General features: G+C 35.3%; 1 pseudogene; it reads right to left on the bottom strand.

The window, feature by feature from the left end:
* Positions 1–8,811: 8,811 nt before the first annotated feature.
* Positions 8,812–10,313, bottom strand: LOC111413202 (putative nuclease HARBI1; annotated as a pseudogene).
* Positions 10,314–15,861: the final 5,548 nt, after the last annotated feature.

Here is a 15,861-nt window from a genome sequence, read left to right as displayed (position 1 = left end):
AGCGTTTGTGGGACCGGAACCAGCAGTTGGTGTATCATTTGCGATGGCCAAATATAGGATTGGACTGTGGGCTGAAGAGAGACTTCGCCTACTGTGGACCAGTTCTCCTGGAATGAGACATGCTAAGGTGTTTATTAACATCGCCACTGTCAAACCCGGGAATATTTTGGGACTTGCCCGTAGTAGCATAAAAGTTCTAATGGGTGTTTTTACTGGGCACTGCCGATTAAAAGGACACCTCAACTTGTTGGGTTTAGCCGACGATGTTGAATGCCGACTATGTGCGGAGGAAGCAGAGACGGTTGAGCATGTTTTATGCCACTGCCCTGCCGTTAACCGTATCAGATTCTCGATTTTTGGGTCGCAGTTTATCTCCTCAAAAGATCTGAATGACCTTTCGCCGAGCAAGGTATTAATGTTCGTTAAGAGCATTGGACTGCACGGTGAAATTTGATAATGATATCTATCGGGGTACAATAGATCCTTAGGATCGCGGTGCAAGGTTGGTTGGTCCGCCTACCCGATATGTATTCTATGTAATGTAATGTTATTTACAAAACCCTTAATAGTTAGTATAGAACAGTTTTTCAGAGAAGGTATTATATGACTCATTAATTTGTCAGTTTGATTAATAAGGTAAGATAAGGAGGTCCGAGTATCCTTATTTTTTGACAGGACAGAGTTTAGGACCTCTGAGTGCTCTGTCCATTTTGGTTTAAATTATTTCTGTTAGTCTGACCTTGGTTATTCGAATTACGATATCTGCAAATCGCGGCAATGTGTCCAGGCTTTTTACATACATAACAAATTGGACGACCATCCGTTGTTCGTGTATTACGGAATTGCTGATTATTGTTAACTGGAGGTCTTCGCTCGTTATTTGATCGATACGAATCCGGTTTAATACGTGCCAACTCTGACTTTATTTCTTTCAACACAAGTTGCGTAATTTCCGTTGTCATATTACTTATTGTGGAATTTATTTCTTTTTCTTGATTTAAATTTATGTTATTATTAATTGATTGACTTATTGATTGCAAATTATAATTATAATGATTATTACTACCCCGTTCTGTTTCCGCTATAGTATCTATTATTTGTTCCATTTCGTTTAAATTTTTAGGACGGCTAATATGAAACATATGTTTATAATAAGGTAACAACCCAACAACAATTCTATGCATTACTTCACATTCTAGCATTCCCGGATTAATTTCGTCGCACAAATCTATCACCGCATAATAGTATTCTAAAAGGGGTTCGTCGGGTCTTTGGCGTGTGGTCATTAATCTATAATTTAAGTTGTCTTCATAATTAGGTCCAATGAATTTACATTTAAAAGTTTTTAACGTATCTGCCCAAACGGCATTTGGATTGTATTTTGCAAAATTTCGGAACCAAACAGACGCAGTTCCCAACAAAGAATTATTAAGATAAATTAATTTTAAGTCGTCATTCCACGCATTTGCTTGAGCTGTCAAGTGATATTGTTTTAAAAATTTGATGGGGTCATCTTTACGTGGATCGAAATATGGTGGTTGTGTAAATTTTGGTGTGATCGGAGCGCGATTTTGTTGTAATTGTGAGATTGTACTATTATGGGGTAAAAATGAATTAATTTGTGTAATATTACTAGGGGGAGAAACTATTGTAACTCTTTTAGTAGGATTTTGTATCCGACTAGTTGGAGTTTCGTAAACATTTACATTAGACGGGGGTTCAGGCGAATTTTGTGATACTGTTCTATTAAAAGCTCTAGACGTATCTGCATCATCAAAGGGTATTTCAACTGGCAATATACTACTTATGACATTACTAATAGAAACTAATGGTGGTTGTGGTGGCGGGATTTGGGGTTTCGTAAAAATTGGTTGTGTTTCACTTGGCACACTAGTTGAGCTAAAAAATGGTTCGCTCTCTAAGTGTGGGGTGCTCATTGTTAATGGGGGGGATCTAGGTGTTCGTCTACTTCGACTGAAAGCATTGTCTTCCAATTCTAACTGTATATCAGCTACACTAGCTACTCGTCTGTGGGTAATCTTTTTCGCTTTGGCACCTGTTTCCTGAGCCATAACGTAAAAAAATATATATGAAAAATTATAACAGTTGAATTTAAAAAAAATTAATTTAAATTTGGATCACTAAGCGCCTCCACCAAATGTTACGTTCGGGGGTTGTTTGCAGTAGGAGTTACTCGCTTGATCTTTGTTCTTTGTGAGAGGTATCGCGTAGATATTAAATAATTAAAATCTTACTTACCCTTTTATTTATCGTCGTCACCCTCCGTCAAGGCTATGAGTTAGGATGGATTGTTGCGGGGTTGAACAATTAAACTTCACTTATTTCCCAAAATTATGTTTATCAAATACTACTTTCTACAAATGACTCTTAACTCTACGGTGGCCGGTTCGCGATTTTTCCATTGTCCCTCAATGTCCGCCGATCATCGGTCGCGGTAGTGTTAAACCCTTAGTTAGCATTTTTCATACGACCGATGTTCGGGGCATTGTCTTAAATCATGGCCGTTCGCGGCAATATGATACAAAAACTATTAGATAGTGTTATGGAAATTTTCAGAAAAAAATTATTAATTATATAACTTGCACAAAGCACAGTAATTATTCTATAAATTATTTTTATCGTACGATATACAGGGTCTTCTAATGAAACCGTCAAGTTTTACATTTAATAATATTGTGGGAAATAAATGTTTTCCCTATTACAAAAAAAATAACGTTATTATTCGATTTTGCCAATACATAATAATAATAATAATACCTTTATTTCCCACCTGTAATAATATACAACAACATAATATATCACAATTTCACGAGACGAACTAATACACTTTTGGAAAGAATTCACAAGCACATCTGTATACTGAACGCGAGTGTCTAGCGCAATGAAATTTGGTATGGAAGTATAGTAAGTGTAACTCACCCTAATAGCGAGAGTATCCCCCGTGAGCAGCGCGTACCATCACTACACGACGTGGCATGGAGTCGATAAGTCGCTGTATTGTAGCGGGAGGGATGGACAACCATGCCGCCTCAACTCGCCTCCATAGCTCCTCAATGTTAGACGGGGAAGCCGGATAACGTTGAAGTCTCCGACCAATCATGTTCGATCGCATTCAGATCCGGAGACCGAGTTAGCCATGGAAGCATTCGTATACGGTGCTCTTCCACAAAGGTCTGTATTAAGGTATGAAGTAAGGTCTGATTCGCTCTCTCGAACGCGTACCGTTCAATTTGATACACGCCTTCCTACCGCCAAGGTAGGACGCGATCAATTGAAGCAACGCCAGGGGCACGCCCGCTTCTAGCATTTTCAACAAAAGTCCTTCATGCCATACTTTGTCGAACGCCTTGGCAACATCGAAAAACGCCGCACAAGTGCTTTGTTTTCGATTGAAACCTTCGGTTATGTATTCGACAAGTCGCAGTACTTGGTGTACGGTACTGAACAGTTTGGCTCGGAAACCAAACTGTTCGTCCTGAACGAGCGTGAGATCTTGAACTGATCTTTGTAGCCTCGTCCTTGCCGAGACAAGAAAGCAAACTGATGGGCCTGTAGCTTTGCGGGAACGTTAGGTTCGCCCCGGGTTTCGGTAACACGACGACGTCCACGTATTTCCACTTGGTAGGGAATTGCCACAGCTGAAGCGTCGCATTGATGATTGAAGCGAAACGACCGCTTTTAAAGGCAAGGCCTTTAAAGCAGCGTTTCCTATACTGTCCGGTCCCGATGCCTTCTTCGATTTACATCTCGCGATTGCCTCTTTCACCTTGGTCGGGAAAGCGTGCTCGATATGCCGACGATCTGCTCACTACACGCTCGACTCGATCGATGAAATCTTCATCTTCGTCATCGTCGCATAGTGGGCTGCACTGGTTTTCGAAGTTATCGGCATGAGCCTCTGCTTTCTCTTCGAGAGTGAAAGCCATTCCGGTTTCACCGTGAATGCGCGGCATGCGCGTCGTGTTCCCTTTCAGCACCTTGACCATCTTCCAACAGAAGTGATCATCTTCGGTGTTCAGGGCGTCGAATTTGGCGTCGAAAGACGCGTATCGGAACTCCGCGAGCTCCCTTCTCACATCACCGCGCAGACGGTTATAGCGACGTTTGAGATCGGGATCCCAATTGCGCTGATATCGATGGTCCTTTACGGGAATCGTGTTGGTCGCGTATCGAAGAGAATCCTAGATTGCGACCGTGAGTCGTTCAACAGCCTCATCCAGTTCCGGAGCGTTGTGGATCGGTCGTATTTGTCCCATATTGTGGTGCAAGTGGTCGGTAAAAGCCGGCCACGATACAGTGGAACGTACAACCAGGACGCGAACGTCTTCTCCCACGTCTTCTAGCTGCAGCAGCACAGGGAGATGGTCGGAACTAAGTTCGTTGAGCGTAGTAACCCTATGAACTAGTCTGACATCTTTCATTACAAACACGTCCAAAACGTCAGATCGTTGCACTTCGGTCGGCGGGTAATACGTGTGGTCGGCGGGGTCATCGGTGACAATGCCCATCTCGTCGGTAAGAACCGTTGAGTAGGTTGGATCGCAGCGTTTATTATACTTTTTACATATATGAGGTCATCGTAAGGCGACTAGAACGGCTACGATGCTATTATGCCGTCTTTGTTTGCGTAGCCAGTCCTTCGAATCCCCCCTACGACACGACGGCCTGCAATTCTAGTAAGCTTTGGCTGAGCACAACCACGCGTGCTGTGGTTACGCGGGGTCGTCTCGGCCGCGGCTGAAGGTGCGTATGTCCTAGCTCAGACCATTCTCGCCATGCCCGTTGCACTGTCGATAACGACCGCTCGAGACGACGCGCAATTTCACGAAACGATATACTCTCAATGTGCATACCCACAACCGTTCCTCGCTCAAACTGGCTTAAGTAACGCGATCGCCCTTCCATTGTGCACAGAGTACGACAACAAACTACAGTCGTTCCGTTGAATTTGTGCTGTGATAAATCGCCGTGACAGGTACCACACCCCTGCTGGAGGTAGCACTGAGCGCGTTACTGGGGACAAAAAAACAATAAAAGCCGCCGACGCACTGTGAACGGTATTCATAACTTCTTTTGGTTTGCAGTGATTTTGTGCCTATTAAATATTAAAATGCCTTTTAAAAAATTCCAAAAAACAGGAGAATAAACATTAAATTCTCCCTACAAATCGAGAGATTGAAGTTGGGCACTTCAATGCTGCAATTGTAGGGAGAAAAGCCTTAACGCCCATAGAGCCCTTTCCTTCTTTTTCATTTTTTGAGTATGTTGGTTTTTTATTTTGTTACATTTGATTGTTCTTAGAATTATGTAACTCAGGCAACCCATCTTTATGTACTTTGTCGAGCTATTATTGTCGTTAATGCAGTTTCCCTTTCATTATGATACCTAACCTTTTTCACACACATCCAGTCACGCCAATAATTAATGTCCGTTAAAAATTTTATACTTTACTAAATAATAATCCGCAAGAATCACAGCCTATGTTGAGAATAACTTGCTTTTCGATATTATAGAGAACTTGACGTAAGTTTTTATTTTGTTAGTTTTAAAATAGGAATTTTTAATAACTAAGAATAGCAACTCTTTAATCTACATAACCTAAGAGAAATTGTTTAAAATTCTAATCACACGTTGATATTGTCTTAATATTATCTTATATAATATTATGATATTATCATTTCGTAATGTACATTTTTATTTTGTTCTTTTGTAGAAGTCTTCTGAAGACGGCAATGTGCCGAAACCGGCAAAAACATTTTAATAAATAAATAATCATCGTAGTATAAGTGGTTTAACTTCCAAATACTATAATCTAAACTGATGATATGGATACTTCTACATTTAATATATTAAATATTAGTCTTTACTAAGATCAAGCCGTTATTAATTTAGGTTTATGGCCTCATCATTAGGTTCTTTAGCTGGTAACCTTGACGAATTTGATTTAATAAATATACGTAAGTCGTTCATGCTGCCTACATTAGAGCGTGACGTCACGGCTAGAACTGCGCATGCTCCTGCTCCTTGCTCCTTTGATCTAGACCTCTCATTAATATACGGTAATGTAAAGAACAATTGAGTTCGGTCCTGTGTATGTGTGGGTAGTGAGACGCGACCAGGACGAGTTGAGACAAGTAAAAAGGAACTGGGCAACATCTGGGCGATCTGGACAGTATGATTTGAGAGTAGTGAAGTGCGTATCAAAAACAGTTCGACGGGTCGGACGCGTAGACTTTAAAAGGGATAACGAGTTTTAGTTGGAATGTGTTATATTACTTATATATATTATTATTTATAGTTTAATAAGAGTAAAACAGACGAGTGTGATTAAATCGGGGAAAGGGATTGAATAGAGACAAATTAAAATTCCTTACAAATCAGAAGTGGGATTGGATCAATTTCGGCATCTGGAAATTCTGTAATCGAGAAAGTGTTTATAAATAAATCGGTAAAACGAATTAATAAAATAAAACAGTGTAAAATGAGTAAAGACGAATAACCGAAGGCCGGCGGATTCCAATTCAAGATGGCGCAAGGGGAACCACCCGTGTCATCACACAATCAATCGGGTGAAACAATCGAAAAGAATTTAAGGTAATGCCCGATCTTAATAAAACGATTTCAACGTTCGACGGCGATACGGACATGGCGCTTGCGTCGGATTGGTTGCACGGAATTCAAACGAGTGCGATTCTGTATAAATGGCCTGATTTGTTTAAAATCGAGACGGCCTGAAACCATTTGATCGGTCCGGCTCTTGATTGGTACACCGCGAGAATGGGGTCATACACACTTCTTAAATTTAGAGAAAATTTTTACGTAAAACGATATTTGGAAGTATATGTATGAACACAAAAGGTTCGTTCCAACCGCACAAATTTGACTCGTCGTGTACGCGTACACGACTAGTACAGGACTTTTTTCTGCGCATGTTCGTCCGTGGACACGTTTGTGTACGCGTAAATTTCGTCAACGCTGTTGGAACGGTTTGAAATTTCTGTGTACGTTTTATATCCAACCCTGCCGATAGTTAGCTCTGTAAGCAGTATGCGCACGAGCGCGCGCGGGTGTTCAAGTCAAACGGAATATAAAAACAAATCTTCGGCATTAGTGTTTTGTTTTGCGTCTTGCGACCAGTACTTTCTTTTTTCATTGTTTTATTATCGTTTTATTGTATTTTTTACCGGCCGGCGTTTAGTGTTTAGTTTTAGACGTTATTAAGTTCAATTGTTATTAAGTTATTAAGTTTTTACTAGTGTGGAAAGGTAATAAATGACAATATATAAGTTAACAAAAATCCCAATAAAATTAATGTAATATTTTTCTATAGTTGTAGAAAACACTGTTTTCGAAACACCAATCAAAAGGACAAAATGATGGGTAAATTTATAAATGACTTAGTGTTTATAAACTATAAAACATTAACTTTTGTAGATGTAAATGGGGAGCTGTGCGAGTATATCATTTTAAATCCACCAGGTGGTGATAGTGGAAATTCCAATGATCATTTTCTGTGGAATACAAACTCTACGAAACTTTTATTGGATATCTACAAAGCGAAACACAAGCAAGTGGGCACATTAGGTGTGAAAAATTTTAAAGTTTTGTATGACATAATTGCAAAAGAACTGAGTGTGCAACTAAACAAAAAAGTGTTGGGAAACCAATGCGCCAACCGGATGAGGGTATTGAATCGTGGCTATAAGAATTTTATAGATAACCAAAATTCAACAGGCAGGGGCAGAAAATATTTTGAATTTGAAGAAGAAATGGCAGATATGATGGGTAGAAAAAAAATGTGCATCCAGAAATAACAACATACTTCATGTACCCATTGAGAATAAAGAAAATGATGAAATCGAAAGAATGAGTGTAGAACTAGCACCAGATACACCAGAACCAATACCCGAGAAAAAGAAAACTACAAGATATGCTATCACAAACCGACGAAATAAAAACAAACGACTAACAATGTATGAAGAATTAAAAAATAAAAAAATTGAATTTTACGAAGAAAGGTTAAAGTTGGAGAAGGAGAAAATTGATGTATTAAAGGTGAAGAACGAACTGTTAAGAGAAAGAAACGAAATCCTCAAAGAAAAAAAATGTGAAAAATGTGATCATATATAATCTTTTTTTTTTTTTATTGTCTTGCATAATTTGTAATTTTTCTTTTTTTTTCATTTATGTATTTATTTTTTGGTTATTTTTCCTTAATCTGCTATATTTAAGACCAATATTGTGATATTTTGTTTTCATTTTTCCTTTTTGTAACAATTTTTCTTACCTGGGGTTTTGTAATACATAACGCTTTTTGTTTTTATCCTTTTTGCCTGTGGTATTTTGTTGCCGACACTGTGATGTTTTATTTTTATTTTTTGTAATAGAGCGTTATTTTTTGTTTTTATCCCTTTTTCCTGTGGTATTTTATTGCCGACATTGTTATGTTGTTTTAATTTTTACTTTTTAAACCATGTTATTTTTTTTCTTTTTTTTCTGTGGTATTTTATGTTCAGCAATGTGATATTTTTTCTTTTTATACCGTAATGTTATTTTTGTTTGTATGATCAATATTGTGATAATTCGTTTTTAGTTTCCTTGTGTATTTTATGATTTATTTTGCAATTTTTTTATTATATTTTTCGTCTTCTTATTAGATTTTAATCAAAGAGGTATAGTAGGTATTAGTTTAGTTGTTTAATATTTATTATTCCATTTGTGATAATAAAAATATTTGTTTCTTTATTTAATTTGTTTTATTTTTAATATCAAATCAACTACAAAGTGTACACAAATTTTCTAGTACATTGTATTTATGTTAATACATTTACAATCCTATTCCGTATATTTTGCGCATTTCTATCACCATCATCTTCATCATCACTACCATTTTCATCATGATTCCCTATTGCTTCATTAGCATTTGCATTTTCTTCTATATGGATTAAGTCGTCTAGCGCAATGTTATGTAAAACGCAAGCTGCCCGTATAAAATGAACTATAAAAGTTATACTACGTGATTTTAAATGATATAATTGTCTGAACTTTTGCTTCAGTAATCCAAAGCAATGTCAATTACATAACGATTTTTACTTAGTTTTCTATTGTAGTTTTGTTGTCGGTCAGTCAAGTTACCTCTGTCTTTAAAAGGAGTTAAAACATTTGATTTTAAGGGGTAACCACTGTCCGCTAGAATAAAATAATTTCCACATTTTTCTTCTAATGTATTAAATAACGACGAATTTCGGACTACCCTGCTATCATGCACAGAACCTGGATACCCAACAAAAAGGTCTATAATTTTTCTGTTATGATTACACACAGCTTGCATCTAGAATATTGTAAAGATATTATTACATTACAATTTAATTTTAACTCTTAATATTTTAAATAAACCCACTTGAATAGAATAATATCCTTTCCTATTTATGTAGGAGTCGCTATCCTCTGAAGGCTTGTCAATTTTAATATGGCTTCCATCCATAGCTCCGATCACCATTGGAAAACCATTTTGACGAAAATATCTCTCACTCTCCATTTTTTCTTCATTCGTTGGCCATGTAATAACACTTGGTGCCAAATTACTTATTGTGAATATTACCCTGTGTAATATTCTGTGGACCGAACTTATGGTAATATCAAACCCATCTGCCAAATCTCTATAACTAGACGTTTGATGGCCTATGTACCATAGAGCTATTAATACCTTAATTAAAAAACATGATTATTAATGAAATCTTTATAAATCAACAAAAATATACTTGATCATTTGATGAAATATTTTCATATTGGCCAGATTAATCTTTGTAGTGTTCACTGGCGTCAAATTTTTCTACAATAATTTCTACAGATTCTCTACTCAAGCGAAAATGATCGAAAAATGTATCATCATCGTAACTTGGAACAGTTTCCTCTAATAAATAAAATTAAATTAATACTTTTCTTGCTTATACTATACTCAGATTTTCAGTATCTGTAATATGTATATGTTACCAAGGAAGATTTTATTATTTATTTTGGGTTTTTCCATCAAAAACTCGTCATCTGAAGAGTCAGAGGAAATAATTGATACATCACTATCGTCACTCATTTTCTTTATATATTTTTATGCACTACTCAAATGTACAAAAAACCTAAAAGTATTTCTTAAACAAAATACCCAAAACTTAAAAAAATTTAAAATAATCCTTGAACATACTTTTACACAGTACAGTTACTTTGTGCCTTAACCAGCCGGTGGACACGCAATGGTAAAAAGTTTATCCTGCTTTCAGCGCCTCTATAGTTGCGACATGTGAACTAATAAGAAGCGCGGCAAATCGGCGGGTTTAAATAAATTTAAAATCTTACTCCTGTAATGGTTTTATGATGAAATAAATATATGAAAATAATACAAGTGCGTACAATATTTAAAAATATTTATTTAAGGCAAAATAAGTGGTATAATTAAGACATACTTAATACTATTATAATAATATTGAAGAATATATACAACATATTAATTTATTTAATAAATAATAATTGTAACATCGTATTCTTGCGACTAATTGGGGTAGCCTAAATATTTGTTCGATTAATTTATATAACAATTATTATTATTAATCGACCGGTAATCAATTATCACAATGAAAGTAATAAACGTTTATAAAGCGATTACCTTTTACAACTACTTTGTAATATAATAATACACCACACTTATTTTAGCTAAAACTTTGTGACGAAGTGAAGTAAACAACGTAAAGAACGTAACTGAACGTAACGAAATGAAGTAAAGACTGTGACTAATACGCCAGGTAGACGCCATGATGAAACTACGATTTCTTTTTCTCGATATTTATTCTCAAAAGGTCATACAAACACAGGATAATTACATATATAATTTTTTTCTCATATATACATTATTTAGGTAACATATTATAACAATTTATAAAATAAGTGATTAAAATTTTAATTATTTAACCTCGGGAAGGACGAACAATGCCGAATATTGCCGAAAGACCGCCGGTAGCGCCACCCATAGTTGCGACAGGGAACTACATACTTGGATAAATTTATTCCTATGTCGTGTCTGAGGCCTGGCCTTAACCATCTTAACATGACCTTAACAGACACTTGCAGGCACGATGCACAATTGGAAATCAGTTATGCGCAAGCGCTAAAGAACGTGACAAACCGTACATCGTCGAAACCAGGTACGGATTTGACTTGTCGCGGACGCGTACATGAACGCGTCCGACGGTCGTTGGAACTCATGACAACTTGTCGCCGACCAGTCCGCGGCACGTCCACGGGACGGTTGGAACCGCACTTTTCAGCTGCGCAGTGAGGCTTGTGACAGTCAATTGGCAGTCAAAACTGCGGTTGGAACGAACCTAAAGTAAACAAAATATTTTGATTAATTTTATATTTTGCGTAGTTTGAAGTGGAAAATAGCAAGTATTCAAACGAAATAATATCGCGGCTTTTCTGTGACGTAGGAAGTGCACAGTCTGAAACAAGTTAAATTGTCCGTTAGATAGCGCTTGCGGTGTAACAGTGTCAAAACAAAACCATGGATGTAATAGAGTGTCTCTATTTCATCCATGAACAAAACATAATAAACATAACCTACAAACATGTGACGACTTATCAACAAAACGACAACAACACAATCGAACCCCTTTAGAAAAATACAGATCTGTAACACCTCGGCTTCCCAGTGAAGATGGGGTGGGTTTGAATTTATAAGGCGCCACGCAGTTTCAGTTACAGATCGCTCTAACTGCGAAGAGGGCTGGAAAGGAAAAGGTTCGACAACACCAACATATAACAAAACACAAAGAAATCGCAGAATCATATACCATATAAAAACAAATTTATTAAAGGGAAAAAAAATATGGTAAAACAAAATATCAAGTATATAAGTAGTAAATAAAATAACGAAAATTGTTCAAAAAAAAAAAAGTAGTATCCCGAATAATTAGGGGCAGTAAAAAGCAAAATGAAACAAAAAAAAGGTAATCAAAGAAATAAAAAATTAAACCAAGTATTGACCGCGACACGTTCCCGAATGACACGAGCGCTCGATCAGGTGAACGGAAAAGGAAAACAAAATCGAAATCAAAACCGAAATTAATAACACCCCTAATAAATCCGATAACTTTACAAGAAAATTAATTAATGAAATTAAAAAAATAATGATAAAAGAAAAAAAAAATAAATAATAAAGAACTGGTTTAAAGTGAAATGAACCAGTGAAGTTAACAAAAAAAATTAAATGGTAAGTACAAAAGAAAATCTTACTTTATAAAAAAATACAAAATTATCTAACCACACTGATATTTTTTTCTTCTGTATAAAAAAAAAGGAAAATTCTGACCTTTATTCCAGACTCTTTTGAACGACGGTTGATGACTTCACGATGACAACAATTATACGTAGATACAGCAACGAAATCCAGCAAACCTCCTTTGGAAACACTTGTTCGATGGTAAGTACAGGAAGCTTGGGTTATGTGGATTCTAATTTACTTCTTTATTCCAGGTTGTACTTGTTTCCGGGATGGGAGATTTCCCAAGATCTTATATAACGAATAAGGCTCTATGTAAAGAGGTGTCTTTACAAAGAACAAAAAAAACCTAACGTGTAAAAAAAGAAAAAACTGTAAATATGTAAATAGATAATTAGGCAAGAATGTAGGGGTGGATGATTTTATGTAGCGTGAAAGGAGTTTAAATGAATTTAGGTTTAAGTTAGTATTAAGCCAAAATTAAAGAAAATGTAAAAAGAAAAACCTACCTCAAGGTGGTATGAGGTTTTAACCAGCAAAATGAATAATCTTTGTAAAAAAAATGTGCAATAAATCCGGTGAAACCGTAATCGTTGAATAATTTCCAAACGAAAAATTAGAGGATTAATTAACTCAGATCCCGATAAATACGGATATAAATCGATCCAAAATTCTACACAGAATTATACCAAAATGTCGACTTAAAATTCTTGTTAACCATCCAAACACTACAAAGGCTGGTTTCAAAAAGAGGAAGAGTAAAATCGTGCACGGGTATTCATTCCCCAAAATTTTATCCAAAAAACTTGCTCTCAAATCGCGCGGTATCAAAAATTCAAAACCACTCCCTCCCTCTATTATTGAAAGTATGAACTTAAAAAAATGCAGACAAAAATTTTAATACAAAAATGAAGAAGAGAAAAAGAAAAGTTTTAAGGTTAAGATTTATTGTAATGAAGGTAATGAAAAAGAAAAAGGCGTTTAAAATGAGCGAAAGGAAAGGATTTAAGAAAAGTGATGAAAAGAAAAGGATTTTTAAGTGTTTCCAAGTTCGGCTTGCTGTAAAAGAAAACAACAACAAAAATTATAACAAGGTAAATAAACAAAATGGTATATAATTCCCCGACTTCTGTACAATTACAGACAAATCACAATAACACAAAACCGGACGTTACAAACACTCTATCTCTCTTCAATACAACCTAAATGCATCGACATATCTGGACTGCGGAAGTGGTGGTGGTGGGGGTGACGGCAAAAAGACGCCATATTGGAAATACTTAGCTACGTCACAAACGTTTGTTTTGAATGTTTGTATCAGCTGTCGAACCGTAAGCGAATAGTGTTGTGCTCATTTATTCTTAATTTATTATTGTTATTTCGTTCTTTCATTTAGTTTTTCTTAGTTATAGTGTTTTTTTAAGTGTTATTGTTCTAATTTTTCTTTAATTTTAAGTATTTATTCAAAGTGTAAATAAGTTTGAACTTCTTTGGTTACATTTTTTTATATTTTTGATGAAAATGATGCTAACAGGTAAAAAATGTCTTCCCACTTTGAAAAACAATATATAGAGAGAACGGGAACATCTGTGCGAATTAAACCAGGGTGTTATCTAACCATAATTCCTACATATTAAGTTCCTATATATTTACTACATTCACATTTTTAATGATTTTTTTGTTTCAAGAATATATTTTTCTTCTTTCTACAAATGTAAGTAAAATTTTGTTATAAATGTTTTGACAAAAAATAAAGTACAAAAGGTAAGTCTGTGCTAACCGCATGAATCCTTATGGTGAGTTGTATTTACTATTAAAATTCTAATAATTGCAAGTAATAGTTATTTAAATTATATTTCATTTTAGTAATAGGTAGTAGTGTACTGTCATAATAATTAATGTAAGAATGTTGTTATATAAATTGGTAAGTAGTGTACTTTGCAAGATTTGCAATTGATACAAATTTTACATTTTTATATCCTTTAATCACTTTATCAATTACTTAGAAAGGTTCCACTACACCAAAAACACTGCAAGCAATAAAGCGTTTGAAAAAAAATCTTATAAAGGAGTTCAATGCCGATAGTTATCTAGAGGTGTGTATATGCATAATTTTAATATGAATTATAAATATATTGTAGTTGTATATGTTTCAGTTACCTGAAAAAATAAGGAGAATTAACCATGATCACGATTATCAGGCTAGTGAGGAACACCTTCACCAACAAATAAAATGCAGCAGTTGCGAAGAAAAAAAAAGTGTGAATAACTGCCAAGACTTAATTAAAGATTTACGAGAAACAACAAGTATTTCTAGTAATACTGAGAGCATTTTAAACTATTCGTTTTCAGATATTGTTTGTTCAGTACTTAAGAAATTTAACAAATATGTAATTGAATTATTTTAGATCTTTTAGATAATCTATTACATCGATCACATCACAACAAAAGTAAAAGATATCAAAGAACATCAAAATTTGGTCCAGAAATTAGAAGTTTTGCTTTAACATTAAATTTTTTATCGCCGAAGTCATATGATTATGTCCGCAATATATTTTTTAAAGCTCTTCCACACCCATCCACTATACGAGGTTCGTACAGATCCATGAACGGGGAACCTGGTATAAATGGTGAAGGTTTACAAGCTTTAATATACATTGCTGATCAAGATAGACATCATTTAGTGTCATTGGTATTTGATCAAATGTCGATCAGAAAACACATCGATTTCGATGGAACAAAGAATGTCGGTTATGTTGATTATGGTATCAATCTTGATTGTGATTTATTATTAGCAACAAATGCCTTGGTGTATATGGTGGTTTCTATTAATGGCAGTTGGAAAATACCAGTTGCATACTTTCTAGTCGATAAAGTTACTGCCTCTTGAAAAGCTAATATAACAAAATTAATCAAAAAAAAATAGTTTTATTTTCCAATCAAATTAATTGTCACGCTGTCGGGTGTGATGGTCTTGTTGTGAGCGCTCTTAACAAAAACCAAAATTTATTCGTATAAAACCACTTCGTCAATCTATAAAATACGTACAGTTAAAAGTGGTTGATGTCTAAATAATCTTTTTATTACGAAAAAACTAGTCGTTTTCGTGAATGTTATTGCCGGGATATCGTGTAGTCGTTCTTTTCTCTTTTTTTGTTTTTTTAAAAATCAACTTTGTTGACAATCTGGTTTTGCGATGATGGATTCCGATTTAAGAGATCTGGATATAAATTCCCTCAAACTAGTTTAATTGCGAAATTTATTAACTAAATTAGGTATAGACACCAAAGGAAATAAAACCGAACTTCGGTTAAAATTGAAAGATGCACTTTTAACGAGAAATATATGTGACAACTGTTAGAGAAATGTGAATATAGGCGCGAAGGAACGATTGTTGGCAGGCGTGGGGAGGGCAAACAGTACGAGATGAGACGTGGGTCAGTTAAGATCGTTTTGTGTGTTACATCCTTTGTATTATTATTTCTATTATTAAAACAAGTAAAATAAATGAGATTAATTTAATTTCGGCCACCCTAACACAACAATGAAAAAAATCTAGACGACTCTTGCAG

The sequence above is a fragment of the Onthophagus taurus genome, unplaced genomic scaffold (assembly GCF_036711975.1).
Source record: "Onthophagus taurus isolate NC unplaced genomic scaffold, IU_Otau_3.0 ScKx7SY_15, whole genome shotgun sequence".
Classification (NCBI taxonomy): Eukaryota; Metazoa; Arthropoda; class Insecta; order Coleoptera; family Scarabaeidae; genus Onthophagus; species Onthophagus taurus.
This window is presented reverse-complemented; position numbering and strand designations above follow the sequence as displayed.